Source organism: Polistes dominula, unplaced genomic scaffold (assembly GCF_049000335.1).
Source record: "Polistes dominula isolate Pdom_NZ unplaced genomic scaffold, Pdom_raw_medaka contig_6, whole genome shotgun sequence".
Lineage (NCBI taxonomy): Eukaryota > Metazoa > Arthropoda > Insecta > Hymenoptera > Vespidae > Polistes > Polistes dominula.
In genome coordinates, this window is record NW_028301069.1 from 310,695 (window position 1) to 323,281 (window position 12,587).

At 32.0% G+C, this 12,587-nt stretch overlaps 1 pseudogene; it reads left to right on the top strand.

Annotated features, from left to right (window-relative positions):
- The first annotated feature begins 10,360 nt into the window (after positions 1–10,360).
- Positions 10,361–10,480, top strand: LOC149031345 (5S ribosomal RNA; annotated as a pseudogene).
- Positions 10,481–12,587: the final 2,107 nt, after the last annotated feature.

Here is a 12,587-nt window from a genome sequence, read left to right on the forward strand (position 1 = left end):
TACGGAAGGGAAGAAATGTGTGATGCTGAAAATTTTCAAAGAGACCCCAATCTCACCGAAAAGATATAGTCAATTTAAATAATATTGGAAGCTCACCTGAATTGCCACACCTCATAACTAACAACCCACCGTTGAAAATTCTCATAGACACTGGAGCATCATCATCTGTCATAAATCCAGAAATAGCGTATAAATTATTTTCAAAAAATATTTTCCCATATAAATTTGAAATAAGGTCAGTGCATAAGGTAACACAGGGTACGCATGCTCTCACGTTTCCGATTTTACAGGAATTTGGAGACGACACGCCTATCACATTTCTAATAGCGAGATGGCACTCAACATATGATTGTTTAATCGGAAATAAAGACTTACAATACTTGAAAGCTAGTATAAATTATAAAACCAAGACATTCAGCACAGGAAGTTTTGAAATAGATTATTTGAATAATATACCGGAGCAATGTAAGCCCGTCGTTATGAATCACCATCAGGATACGAAGACGATGATAAGGACGGATCATATGAACAGCGAGGAGAAAGAAAGAATCGTAACACTATGCTGTAAATATCGGGATTGCTTTTACAGCGATAACGAAAGGCTATCAGCAACCACTGCAGTAACACACAACATTAGAACGAAGGATGACCATCCAATCTACGTCAAAGGTTTTAGATATCCGTATCACCTGAAAGAAATTATACAGGAACAAATAAGAAAATTGCTAAACGACAAAATTATTCGGCCAAGTAACTCACCTTATTCGTCACCGGTTTGGGTCGTCCCGAAAAAATCAGATGCTAGCGGAAAAAGGAAATGGCGTATGGTCATCGACTATAGAAAATTAAATGACAAAACTATCGAAGATAAATATCCGTTACCAAGGATGGAAGAAATCTTAGAAAACTTGGGTAAATGTACTTACTTTAGCACGTTGGATCTAGCGCAGGGATTTCACCAAATACCTGTAGACGAGAGCTCAATAGAGAAAACGGCTTTTTCAGTCGAAAACGGACACTACGAATATGTCCGAATGCCTTTCGGTCTGAAGAACGCTCCTGCCACATTCCAACGAATGATGGACAGAATATTGGGAAAATATTTACACCGATTTTGTTTCGTATATATGGATGACATAGTAATATTCTCCAAATCACTGCAGGAACACCTACAACATTTGAAGCTCATATTGGAAGAATTAAGGAAGTACGAATTAAAGATTCAGATAGATAAAAGTGAATTTTTAAGAAAGGAGGTTCCATTCTTAGGACACATAATAACACCCGAGGGGATAAGGACCAATCCTGACAAGATCGATGCTATAGTCAGGTATCCCATTCCGAAAACGCAAAAAGAGGTGAAATCGTTTCTGGGACTCACTGGATATTATCGAAAATTTATAAAGGACTATGCTACAATATCCAGGCCACTTACAAAAGTACTTACTAAAGGTGAACAGATAGATTGTCAAAATTCAGATTACATGGGGGCGTTTAACAAGTTAAAAGAGTTAATTACGAATGCGCCCGTACTAGCATACCCTGATTTCTCCAAGCCTTTCATTATTACTACAGACGCGTCGAATGTTGGAATCGGAGCCGAATTATCCCAGGAGAAACACCTTATATCATGCTATTCGAGAACCTTAAATTCTGCGGAACAAAATTATTCCACTATAGAAAAGGAACTATTGGCCATCGTGGAAGCATGTAGGCATTTTCGGCCATACATTTATGGGAGAAGATTTACTATTGAGACAGATCATAAGCCGCTTACCTGGCTTTGGTCCTTAAAGACACCCAACACTCGCCTAATTCGATGGAGAATTAAATTAGAAGAATATGATTTCGACATTAAATATAGGAAGGGTCGTGAAAATAGTGTGGCAGATGCCTTAAGCAGGATAGAACTCAATGCTCAGGAGAAGGATGACGATATGGCAACCGTTCGTGCATCGGATGAAAACCTAGACTTCTCTTTGCCCATAACGGAAAAAAACATTCACATGTTTAATTACGGTGTAATAATCAAATCAGGAAGAGACTATGAGGTGAAAACGATCAAAGATAAACTCAAAATACTATACACGGTCAAAATTAATAAAGATGATGCGGAGACACAACTACTAAAATTTTTAAGAGAAAACATCAACCCTGATAAACAATATGGAATTTACTTTGCAGACGAGAATTTGGAAACCCTTATGTATAAAATACTCAAGGAACATTTCAAAGAAAGATTGAAATTGATTAAAACTAACATCTACACACCTGTAATAGATCGAAAAAACTTTGTGAAAAAATTAGAGGAGTATCATAACCAAAACCATAACGGGATACAGGAAACTATAACTCACTTTAAAAGAAAATTTTACACTTTAAACATGGACCGTATCATTCAAAATTTTATAAACCAATGCGAACTATGCCTAGAGAATAAATATGAAAGAAGACCTTATACAACGGAGTCTTATGGCCCTATAATTGCTAATAAACCGCTGCAACACATACACATGGATATTTTTCATATTGGTAAAGAAAAATTCTTAACGATCATAGACATATTTTCCAAATACGCTCAAGCCTATCATCTAATGGACGGAAACGCCACAACCATTTTAAATAAATTAAGACATTTTGCCTCACATCATAATTTTCCAGACAAAATCACTACAGATAACGGCAGTGAATTTAATTCGGCTGTATTCAGGGAGTTTTGCCGCATACACAAGATAGATTATCACCAAACCACCATCAATCGCCATACGTCAAATGGACCGATAGAACGTTTACATTCCACTCTAAGAGAGAAATTAAGTATCCTTATGGAACAAAATCCTGGAGAAACGATCAAAAACCATATGACTACAGCAATTTTAATTTATAATCAAAGTATTCATTCAACCACAAACTTTGCACCTTTTACCCTTTTATATGGACCGTACGAAGATTTACATAAACACGTAATCGAACCGGAGGCCGACACGATCGAGAAATATAATGAGATAAGGAAAAATGAAATTTTACCTTTCTATAACACTTTATATAATAAGCAAATAAATAAGCAAAAATTACCTAACGACTCCGATAAAACATTAGAAAATAAAGAAATCTATATTAAAACACATAAACAACAGCGTGACAAAACGGCAGCACGATATCAGAAAGTACTTGTAAACGAACAGAAGGGTCCCGCGTTAGAGTGTTATATACATGGTCAACCCCGACGCTATAATTTACGAAGCGCCAAGAAATTAAGAAAGATCTCTTCTTCACAGGACGATGAGGATTGCACTGATCCTGTTACTCACGGCAATGCTCGCTAGGGGTGACAATGAGGGGGACATTGGTTCGGCCCATTATGATTATCGGCAAGGAGTTGGAAGAATCATAGCAGAGTATCACCACATACACTTCAACATAAACATTCATAATCTAAGAAGCATATATACTCAAATTCTCACTAATTACCATATGTTATCTCTAAAACAAGAACTTAAAGAATCAGGATTATTAAAACAAGTTGCAATCATTTGTGAAGAAATACGTCAAAATTTACAACAGATAGCACCTTTCAATGAAAGGAGTAGGAAAGGCTTGGTGGATGGATTGGGCACTGCGATTAAATATTTTTTTGGGAACCCAGATGCGGAAGATTTTAGAAAAATCAATAGTAATTTAGAACTACTTAACTATCAACAGCAAGAGGATATAGTCATGATAAATAAATCAATAAGTGTAATATATAAGGTCGGCAAGGATATAAACGCTAACATAGGAATTATCAACGGAAGTTTGTTAAATATGGCAAAAACTTTGAATGACTAAAACATCAAATTTAATCTCTTCGAAGGAATAACCACGCATATTATACAGGGACAAAATTTTCTCGATTTGTTAGGCAAAATAAAAAGATCTTTCATCTTTTCGGAACAATTATTCGATTTGGAAATACTTACATACGAACAAATGTCAAATATTCGTGCACACCTTTTAGGTATTTATTCTTATAAGGAGCTTATGTTACATTATCATAGCTTGTTAGATTTTCGCTTTACTAGGGGAACAATCGTATTTACCCAAGACTCTATCATATATGCCCTTAAAATTCCTATCCTAAATCCCATTGAGTTCGCCTTAATTCAAAGACTTGCTATTATCAATAATAATAATCAAACGGAAATTATTACCACACCTTGGACTTTAATTGGACCTACAATCAAGCTATATGCAAAGGAATGTCGGCTCGTTGATAAAGGAGTACACTTATGTCAACAAATAACGGCTGTCGGAACGGGGCCGATCATTGTGGGTGTGGGCTCTTCACTGGTGCTCGTTTACAAATTAACCGAGAATTCAACGTTAATATCAAGCAACTACTATATAAAGATTAAGTATGGTAACAACGAAACCATGATCAGGGGGACACATTTGGTACAGGGGGGTAACCTACAAATCCAAGGGTACGAACTCGACAAAGATTTCGGAGAAGCAAAGCAAATTAATCTTTTACAACCTCTCATAATCAGGAATCATCAACTGAATTTCGAACCGCTGAAAAGTTTGGTAATACCCACAATAACTACCCCAAAATTCATAACTCCTAATAAATCATTCGGATTGGAATTTCATACATCGGTAACCTCGATTGTACTGGTGTTGTTGTTGATATCGGTCATGCTTGTTTACTTGTTGTATAAAATGTAAGAACAAGGGGAGGCAGCATGGGGGGAGGCAACATACCACGGACGTCAAGGACGAGGACGTCCTCGAACTTCGGCAGGGAGGAATCATATGACTCGCCCACCGGGCCTCTGGAATGCCCGGGCGGCCGGCCCCGTTATCAGCATGAGTAGACTAAACATCCTCTTGGTGCTCGATTACGATGGAAGGGCAAGGGAAGGTGCTATCCATCGCTGCCTTCGCGTCAGCGACGATCATTCTCTGTCGGGCTTCTTAATTGTAAAGACGTAAATAAATCGGAAGTATTTTAATCAATGCTTTTAGTTCGATTATTTACTTGCCTATCCGAACCAAACAAATCCGTTATCGTTATTTTCTCGACTATTCGTAATTCTCTATTTCGGACGCTTGTAACATAACTCGCGCCGGGCTTCCTCTTCTAGGTCCGCGTCCTCAGTCACCGACGGCTAAACCAGGACCGTCACGGTCAGACAAATAACTTACGAACCAATGACCTTAGCTCCCTTCGTCACGTGTACCTCTAGACAGCTGACGGGTACTGTGACGTTACTAATTGACACTAGCGCTGAAATTAATTTGATCAAGGAAGGATCGCAACACTTTTCGCAAGTGATTTTTACGACGATATTTCGTCGCGCTTGGCACTAAACAGGTTAAATATTTTTTATTACATTATCTAAGGAGGATGGTTTCTTTTATTAAAAAAACCGGAAACAGACTAAAATTGAGTAGGTGTCACAGTACAATTTTGCAACTGTGGGAAAGAGAGTAATAGTACAAAAGTTTAAAAGTGTTTCCATTGCGTGCTGAGTTTCAAATACTAATTTAAATTAAAGAAAAGTAAGCCATCCTTACTTCAATGTAAGTTTTGTGTTTTTATTCAGTGTATTATTTTCTTGCGAATACTTGAGATGTGTATTTTAAAAGTAGCCTTATAAGTCCTAGTAAGTAATATTTATTTGTTAACCGTAAGAACATCTACAACTGCACAAAGTGTCATAAAAAAAATTGTGTGAAAAAAAATAAAAAATGAACTAAAGATACTTTTGAAATAAACGACTCATTTATATAAAGAAAATGTCAAGGCATTCTAAAAATATATTAATAAAAGAAATAAATAGCATATGAGAGTAGTATTCAGATTTCGATTGAAAAAAAAAAAACTATTGGAAACTAAAAATACCATACATAATATAATGTGACCTATTTGACACAACCAACGAGCTAGAGATTTCCGATAAGGATAAATACAAGGAAAATATTTCAGAATAAAAGAAGTAAATTGATTTAAAAGAAAACATATTTGTCGTCAAATTTTTATTTATTACGTTCAAAACTATTAAATTGGCAACTAAATGATTGCAGATTTTAAATAAGAATGAAAATTCCAAATTTTTGCTTAAAAAGTACAGGTTTGAATTAATCGTCTAATTTTTTGGTAAAAGCTCAAAGTGTAAAATTTCTTAATAATCCTACTAGACTAACAGCATAATCTTTTTTTACATCGAGCTTCTCTGCAATATCATGTGTTGTGCTATGACGATCTGAATCGATAATGGCCTTGATATATGTCTCATCGACTTCAACTGGATGGCCAGAGATCGTTGAACATTTTTCAATGAGAAATCAATAGAACAAAATCTGGCATACCAATTCTGACAATGCCTTTCCTTCAAGACTTCATTGCCATATATTGCACATAACTTTTTGTGTGCTTGCGTTGCGTTCTTGCCTTTTGGGAAATAATACAACAAAATATGTCTGAAGTGCACGTCTTGTTCTTCCATTTTTAGATAAGGATAAAAACAAAACTAAGAAACAATTTAATTTAATTTTTTACTGAATGATATGTAGACGTCAAAATAATAAGAAAAAATATAGGTAAGGTACTATGAACATGTTAACGAAACAAAAGAAAGTATAAACTCCTTCTGTCGACGAAATCCGCAATAACTTAGTTGCTAACCCAATAGTGATTCAGCTAATCGTGAACGCGTTAATTTATAACTATAGTATTATGTTGTATTACCTACGTTTTATTTATTTAATGTATTATATAATATTAAATAATAAGTGTTATATTGTTTACTTATATATCTATTACCTACGATAATTATAACAAAATAAAACTGTTTTCTAGAAATTAATCATTTTTACACAATCCTAATAGAAATAGGTGTACATAAAGTAGTTTTTCTAGTTTGGATGTTCATAGGCATAAATTTTTAGTTTCAAGAAAATATTAACTATTATTTACATTTAATTACAGAAAATATTCTTTCTGTCCGAAAAACAGTGTACATTTTTAAAAAACTTAGGGATGACCGGATAGGTAAACAATTTAGTAATAAGGTAATCTTACTTAGCATTTACTAATTATTATAGAATAACAGATAGTAATAAACAGACATTTGTTTTTGATTAGGTAAAAAGTTTTTTATAAGAAAAATAGTGAATTTATTTTAGATGATATAATATCCACTTTTTTTAGAAAGTAGGGAACTTTATTAAGGGGTAACACAACTCTAGAGCCTAAAAGAAGCATTATTTGGGGAATTTTTTTGCGAACACTAAATGTGGAATAGGATTTCTCTTTTGAGGTTTGATTGATCATATAGAGAACTATGTAAAAAAATATTTTTTTTGATTTTAGATAAAAAATAGCGTCGGTATTCGTGACTGATGACCAAAATCCTTTTTTTTTTTTTTTTGGCAAAAGGTGAGAAGATATTTCTGGACAAGTATGAGACTTAAAACAAAAAACAAAAGAAATTCTTTATCTATGTATCATTACCTATAGAAGTACGCAGGAATGTTTTCCTAAATCATATTCTGTGAAAATAGCGCTACTTTTAAAAAAAATGTTTACAATTTTTTTTTGCTTTGAGACCAAGTGCATATTGTTTTTAGACATTTAAAGAACACTTTTAGCTAAAAAAAATGATCTTTTGAAAATTCCAGAGTGGTGTTTCCCCTTAAAAATAGTATTAGATTGCAAAAAAGTTGTACTAAATCTAAGCGCTAAACAAATAAAAAAATATATGAGTCTATTGCGGAATTTGTTAGAACTAAAAAAAGGCCTTAAGTTAAAGAACAGATTACTATTGAAAACATTTAAGTTGGTTTTAAAACAAATTACTTAATTGTAGCTAGTATTTTTAACACACTACGTATAAATTAATTTATGGCCTAATTTCTCAAATTAGACCTTTTGAAAAAAGCAGTATGGTTAAAGGTAAAAGGCTTAATAAATATTTCCAAAGAAAAAAAATATTCCAGAGTAAATGAAACGATTTTTTTTTTAAATTTGGCTAAGATTTAAAATGTTCCATTAATAATCATCGATTATCAATTAGTAGTCATTTTTGAACTATGTGTGTTAAGAAATCTATACAAATTTTTCTCTGACTGAACAGTAAAGCCGTTAAATTAAGAAGACTTATTGTGATTTCGACTTTTTTCTTTTCTGAGCATTGTTTAAACTTTTTGATAACTACTTATGTACCTTGTGAGCTTCGTATAAAAAGTGTTTAAAGTAAAATGTTGATTTACAACTAGCTAGTGCTTTGATTGTCCGAATTTTTTTTAATAATGCTATAAAATTAACCTAACTGATAAAAATGATCACTAAAATTGATACATATATCTCTTCGAAAACGATTATATTAATTTAAACATACACAAAACTGTAAGATTCCTAAAATCAGAGTACAAGTAGTTTTTGTGGATTACGAAATTACGAAAAAAGCTCTGTAGTAAATAAAAATCAAAAAATAATCTTGTATGCAAATAATTTCGAGACCTGGCGCTACTTACAGGAAAATACCACTTTTAATTTCGTTTAACTCATTAGAACAAGAGATAAAGATAAACGTAACTAGATCTTATTTCATTTAACCACAATTAATTTATCTTGAGGCCCAAATAATAGAAACCCTTCTTAAGTTGCTTTTAACCCTTAAAGTGCACATGAAGTGTTTGACGTTCCAACAAATTTTTGATCTCTCGAATACGTTACTGAATTCAAAAAAATTGGTTATTTGTCCCTATCTAGTGTTAATTCAGATGGGTATAAAACCAAATCTATTTTAAAAAGGTGTATCAAACTACTTTTAAAAAAATTGCAAGGTCCAAATATTAAAAGCGGCTTTAGGAGTCGCGTTCAAAGCCGTTGGGGTGTCAAACACTCACATTGCACTTTAACTAACTTTTACCAAGTGTGCACTTTTAGGGTTAATTATACAGTAGGGATAGAAAACTATACTTTAAAACAAATAAAACTTCATAAAGTTAAAATATTTACAAACACTTCTAAAATATTTCGTAAAGTAAAACAAGTTCTAAGTAACAAAAAATTCAGCCTATCATAGATACCAATTAAAGACGGAAAAAAGCTGCAAAAAGGTCATCGGATTTTTACATCGGAAACTTATTTCTGAAAACAAGCCAGTACAAACAATACAAACATCAAGGAGGAATTTACAATGCTGGGGTATAGTAGATTGGAACTATTGCTGTTGTTTATAATGGAATTCAAACCTAGAAGCAATAATGAGGAAATTTTTAGTATAAACAAAATGATAAACAATAAAATAAACGTTTAATTAAGACGACATAACGAAAAATACCGCAATGCATGAGATGTCGACAAATACGAACATACCAAGAATTATTGCAATAGAACTGTGTGCGCAAATATGCACGAAATGATGTCTTAATTAAGTGCCCAATATTAGTAAAATGCTGCAATTATAACGGAAACCACTATTAGTAAAATGCTGCAATTATAACGGAAACCACTATTAGTAAAATGCTGCAATTATAACGGAAACCACTCATATAGGTAAAAAAGCCAGTGAGGTTAGAAAGCAGCTCCAGAGAATTCTCTTCTCTCCTTTTCGAAGCAGAGAGAGTGCATTCGCAGTAAAAAATACAACAAGAAACAGAAGTAAATGACTTTAGAGATAATATATACTCTTTCTTAATCATTATGCAGAAAATTATAAATTTGATTGACTCGATAAGTTGGGTGTCAGGCACCTTCAAACTCGACATTATTAAACGAAAAAGAAACACATGACGCTAAAAAAATCAAGAAACTCTTCAAAAAATCCATTAAAACTAGAGTAATACTAACATATATGATAATTGAACAAAACGCAATACTAAAACAACAAATTCAACAGACAACTGTATTACAATAGCTCATAAACGAGGTAACTATGAAATAAAAATGACTACCCCAAAAATAGTGTTCTAGAACTCTTGAAGGATTGCAACAGAGTCGTAGAGAGAGAAAAATTTTTAAACAAAGACAATATTGATATACTTCTCGTTTTTAAATCATATTTCACTACAAGAAGCTATTTAAAAATCCCATATTACAGTATATAGAATAAAAGACACTTATCAGGGAAATTAAACGAAAGTTACAGCATTTATATTTAAAAGTAAATCAAACACCATCTGTATAGTCGAATTTGACAAAAACACCTTCAAACAACCACAATTGCAGTGTACAATCTGACACAAATTTTAAATTTCGGCTATATATGCATCGCCAAGACAAGAAAAATTACCCTACAGAAATTACATACAGGATTACTTCAGGTCGATAGTTGACAAATTCATTTAAACAGGAGATAATAGTAATGCTGTTAACGATCATAGCTGTGCTGAAAATACTAGTTCTCGTTCAATCATTAAGGTTAAGCAGCACTGGGCACGGTTAGTACTTGGATTGGTAACTGCTTGGGAACACCGTGTGTCGTTAACACTTCAATCCGTCTGTATAATCACTGGGTGGATTTAGCAGCTCAGTGGTTATGTTGCTGGTCCCAAGTCCAGATAAAGGATGAGGGTTAAAAAAGGTTAGGTTAGTTCCCTGCCTGACGTAAAAACCTATAACAGGCTCATAGACCCGACGACTCGCCTAGTGAGTCGCGATGAGGAACAGGCATTTTGCTCATTTGGAAGAAAGAAAAAGAAGAAGAAGAAGAAAAAGATAATAGTAATGCCAAATATACTACATAGGAACCAAAAATTATTACGACTAGGTAGTCATTGATAAACTATTTCATAATGTTTGACATGAAGAGCTTCTAGATACGAGAAAACCCTTTTACGAATGCAATTGTACAATCTTCTTGCACCATATCTAAGAGTCAGGATTGTTATTATTTAAATCACAACAATGCTTATATCGAAATTAAAGGAATAAAAAGTGGTGTACTTTAAGCAAGTGGGCCTTTAGAACCGTACCCTACATACTCTGTACAGCTGATATTCCAACTACTGATGAAAGTAAAATACTAACGATTTCTGATAACACTACTATACAACCATACATTTTGAACTGTCAGTAAAAATGAACTTTCTCAAAGAGCATACAACATAAATAAATAGCTTCAAGATAAAAGACAGAAGCAAAACCAAAGAAAACTGAATTATATCACTTTTGTACTGTATACAAATGATTCTCCGGATATTAGAATAAACGACATTGTTCAACAATTTAGCCAAACATCCAAGCTCAGCCTAGGAAATAAATTAAAAGTTTTATAAAAATCATTATAAACCCTGTTATGGAGTTTAAGGGGATATCACTATGGTGGAACGGCAACAATGAGTCATATAACAAAGCTATTAAAAAATGCAATGAAAAATACTAAGAACTATAGTCGACGCATCATGCATTATATGAAATGAAGATATACGAAAGGACCTAATATTAACGAGAGTTATAAGCGAAATAAAAAATTTTACTACAAGATATGAAGAGAGGGACTGTTATACTACACTCCAACTAACTAGCCACAGAAGCGTAAACTTCTAAAAAATATTGATAAGTGAACATCCGGTTGACTTATATAGAAATTGTAAAAGAAAACTAGCCCTGAAAATAGTAAATTAAAACCTACATGTTATTTACATTGATCAAAAAAAAAAATTTACCTAATGTCCACGGACAAAATAATTGTAATTTAGAAAATATGAGAGAAAAAAAAATAAAAAAAAAAATAAAATAAAACAAGAAAATAAGAAAAAATAAAAATAAAAAAATAAAAAAATAAAGAAAATAAAAAAAAAACAAAAAAAAAATAAAGAAAATAAAAAAAATTAAAAAAAAAAAAAAAAATAAAGAAAATAAAAAAAAAACAAAAAAATAAAAAAAAAATAAAAAAAAAAATAAACAAAAAAAATAATAAAGAAAAAAACAATATTAAAAAATATTTAAAAATATGAGAAAAATATAAAAATGGAAATAAAGAAAAAAGCTACTTATTTTTATATCTGTAATTTTAAGTAAACAAAAGATCTTAAACGCTTATCTTCTACTGTTAAAGAACATACTCTTCCAGATAAAATGCTTTAACCATTTAATATATATGCTGTCCTTACACTTAAATTTTCGTTTAACACTAATTAATAGGTAGAATAAATTTAAACAACTTTTTTAGAAATTTGATGTTATTTTTGTAATATTATAAGTATCTAATGAATTTTTTTAATTGAAAGAGGAGAAATTCTTATAAGATTTCTTGTATCATTAAGACATAAAGTTAATCATGAAGAATAACTAGCAGCGAATTTAGTACGCTTCCAAGAAGCCTTAGGCAAAATCAAGTTCCATTTGAATTAAAATTACTTTTTTAATTTGAATTTTGTAAGTGTATATCATCAGTTACTAAAATTTCAAAAAGGAAGAAAAATTTAAATAAAAATTTTTTAAAAGTATTCTATATTTTCGGACAAAAAGAGTATTTTATTTAAAAAAAGGCTAATATGAATTATTGACTGTTCATAGTAGGAATTGATACACATAACGTGATAGTTGTTAATGGATATTTCATATTAGGAATAATTGTTGTGTAATATAAAAT